We start from the raw sequence: 3500 nt of genomic DNA, 5'->3' as shown, positions 1-3500 counted from the left end.
ATTGATTTAATCTGTGCCTTTTGTAACTTTGAAGGAGAAAAAATTATTCATGTATTTTTCTGGTTGTATTTGGCCAATTTTTTTTGGCGTGAACACAAATCTGTCTTTAAGATGACTACTGGTGTTGCTATTTCCTTAAAGGATAAAGATGTTTTATTTTTTTATAATGGTAATATGGAATATAAAAGTTTGTATATCCTAAGTGTATTTATGATTTATGGTAAATTCCACAGTCATAAATATAAATGGTCCATTGAAATTGCTCATTATAGCAATACATCGGAAAAAGTGACAAATGCTAAGGCAAAAACAAAAAGTAAAGCAAAACAACAAAACTACTATTATAAAGCCTGGAATCTATTTGGTGTATTTTTAATGCTGTTAGTGTATAATGTGAAGAAAATACTCGTATGTAAGGTTTTTATGTATTGTGTTTAATTTTCTTAACTGATCGAAGTTTTCCGGACATGTCATGCTGAATATCTTATCAATAAAGGTTTATACTTACATAATGAAACTACAAAAAGAAAACGTAATTTGACGCAAGGGACATGTTGCAATTAAAAATGAAGCTGTCATCAGTGCTACATACAGATGACACTCGCGTGTGCAATTCAGTAGTCACCAGCTCAGAGGTGGCGGCGCCTTCTGCCTTCTCGACGACCTTTCACCTACATATTTTTTTTTTTTTTAACCTTTTACCTAAATAGTTCAAACTGCCTGAAATAGTGTTGTCTTATTAAGGGCAGCACATTCGACAAATCTCTTTAGTACTTTATCTGTCCAGTTTTTTATCTTTAATTAGTTAACGTGCGCAGATATTCATACACATCCACTAGGAATATAATATGAATTTAATTTTAGAATGTATACTGAACGCGAAGGGAAGAAATAGATCCTCATTGTACACGATGGAAAGTGCAGACTCCAATCACGTTTTTGGTATACTTGCCGCTGTTTTTTTTTTTTTTTTTTTTTGAAGGAAAGCTGATTGGTTGGAAGCTTCTCGTTTAGATACGGGGACAAAAAGAGGAAAATCAGAAATGATTTACTAGGGATGCCGGGCAGCACGTTCGCTATCTGTGACCCCAGTGATCCGCGACTATTTTCCTTATATGATCAGGCCGTGGCCTCAGAGCCGAGTTGGCTTGAAATGATTAGGTAATGGTTGGTGACGGGTTATTGCGACGTGCCAGCTCGTGCGGAATAGTTGAACAGAGTTCTAAATATCAATTTTCTGTATTCGATTTATCTCTTGTAGGGCGATAGGTTGAGTGGTGAGACAAAGTTTTGGATGCCTATGAGTCTTTTGTTTCGATAAAGAGATCACTTGGATTTCTTTTTAAAGATTTAGTTTTAACTCAATGGGGTTGAAGGCAAACGTTTAGTAAAATGCAATCGATTTCATGACGGTACAGTGTCAAATAAATAGATGGCCAGCAGTATATTTTGTGTTTGTCGTACTTCAGCTTTCATGTCGTATTCGTATTTATTACATATGACGCTGGACTCGTGGAAGTGAGCTTAAAAAGCGTAAATGTAATTAGATTTCCTTTAATATATTGTCACGCTAACAAAGTATGTAACAAAGTTAATGATTTAGCAGTGCCGTCTAGAAATTCTTAGTTTCTGCGGATTTAGTAAGAATTAAATCGTAGTACGTGTTTTTCTTTTCTCTCTTTTTTTTAAACGTTAATCATATCTTTGGTATTGGTGATCGATGATGAATTGCCCACTGCGCAATCTGAGTTCCTAACTGTGATGGAGCTACATTTGTAAACGGGGCTGAGATCACCAAGGTACATCTGCATGGATAGGAGTCAATGAATGGAGTTGCTGGTATTCCCCTTCAGTGTTATTACTGCTAACAAGTTTAATGGCAGCTACTTTTTGCTTGTTAATAAACTATTGGTATATATAGTGCCTTCAAAAAGTATTCAGATCCCTTCACTTTTTACACATTGTTATGTTGCAACCTTATTTTTAACATTATTTAAATTCATCTTCCCATCAGGCAACACATAATACCCCAGAATGACAGAAAATTAAACAGGGTTTTATAACTTTTGCACATTTATTAAAATATCACATTGACACAAGTATTCAGACCCTTTACTCAGTAATTACTTGAAGAACTTTGGCAGTCATTCCAGCCTGGAGTCTTCTTGGGTATGTTGCAACAAACTTCACGCACCTAGATTTGGAAATTTTCAGCCATTCTTCTCAGCAGATCCTTATAAGCTCCTTTAGGTTGGATGGAGACAGTCAGTGGATGGCTATTTGCAGCTCTTTCCAGAGATGTTCAAATCAAAGCTCTGGCTAAACCATTCAAGAACATTCACAATGTTGACTCTAAACCATTTATGTGGGTACTTTGCCTTGTACATAGGGTCATTGTCTTGTGGGAAGGTGAACCTTCAGCCTAGTTTGTGTGTCCACGCCACTCTGCAGAAGGTTTTCATTCAGTATACAGTGCATCCGGAAAGTATTCACAGCTCATCACTTTTTCCACATTTTGTTATGTTACAGCCTTATTCAAAAATGGATTAAATTCATTTTTTTCCTCAGAATTCTACACACAACACCCCATAATGTCAAAAAAGTGTGAAAAAAGTTTACTTGAGATTTTTGCAAATTTATTAAAAATAAAAAAATTGAGAAAGCACATGTACATAAGTATTCACAGCCTTTGCCACGAAGCTCAAAATTGAGCTCAGGTGCATCCTGTTTCCCCTGATCATCCTTGAGATGTTTCTGCAGCTTAATTGGAGTCCACCTGTGGTAAATTCAGTTGATTGGACATGATTTGGAAAGGCACACACCTGTCTATATAAGGTCCCACAGTTGACAGTTCATGTTAGAGCCCAAACCAAGCATGAAGTCAAAGGTATTGTCTGTAGACCCCCCCCCCACCCCCCCTCCAGAAAGGATTGTCTTGAGGCACAAATCTGCAGAAGGTTACAGAAAAATTTCTGCTGCTTTGAAGGTCCCAATAAGCACAGTGGCCTCCATCATCCATAAGTGGAAGAATTTCGAAACCACCAGGACTCTTCATAGAGCTGTCCGGCCATCTAAACTGAGCGATCAGGGGAGAAGGGCCTTAGTCAGGGAGGTGACCAAGAACCCGATGGCCACTCTGTCAGAGCTCCAGAGGTCCAGACGGAAGCCACTCCTTAGTAAAAGGCACATGGCAGCCCGCCTGGAGTTTGCCAAAAGGCACCTGAAGGACTCTCAGACCATGAGAAAGAAAATTCTCTGATGAGACAAAGATTAAACTCTTTGGTGTGAAAGCCAGGTGTCACGTTTGGAGGAAACTAGACACCGCTCATCACCAGTCCAATACCATCCCTACAGTGAAGCATGGTGGTGGCAGCATCATGCTGTGGGGATGTTTTTCAGCGGCAGGGACTGGGAGACTAGTCAGGATAAAGGGAAAGATGACTGCAGCAATGTACAGAGACATTCTGGATGAAAACCTGCTCCAGAGTGCTCTTGACCTC

At 38.6% G+C, this 3500-nt stretch overlaps 1 non-coding gene across 1 annotated transcript; it reads left to right on the top strand.

Moving 5' to 3' along the window:
- Positions 1–1714: 1714 nt before the first annotated feature.
- LOC114644096 (small Cajal body-specific RNA 18) lies at positions 1715–1794 on the top strand. Its single transcript, XR_003714886.1, has one exon. It is a non-coding gene; the product is annotated as a small Cajal body-specific RNA 18 (non-coding RNA).
- The last annotated feature ends 1706 nt before the right edge of the window (positions 1795–3500 follow it).

The sequence above is a fragment of the Erpetoichthys calabaricus genome, chromosome 5 (genome assembly GCF_900747795.2).
Source record: "Erpetoichthys calabaricus chromosome 5, fErpCal1.3, whole genome shotgun sequence".
Classification (NCBI taxonomy): Eukaryota; Metazoa; Chordata; class Cladistia; order Polypteriformes; family Polypteridae; genus Erpetoichthys; species Erpetoichthys calabaricus.
The sequence above is the reverse complement of the archived record's forward strand: the minus strand, read 5'-3'. Positions and strand labels throughout refer to the sequence as shown.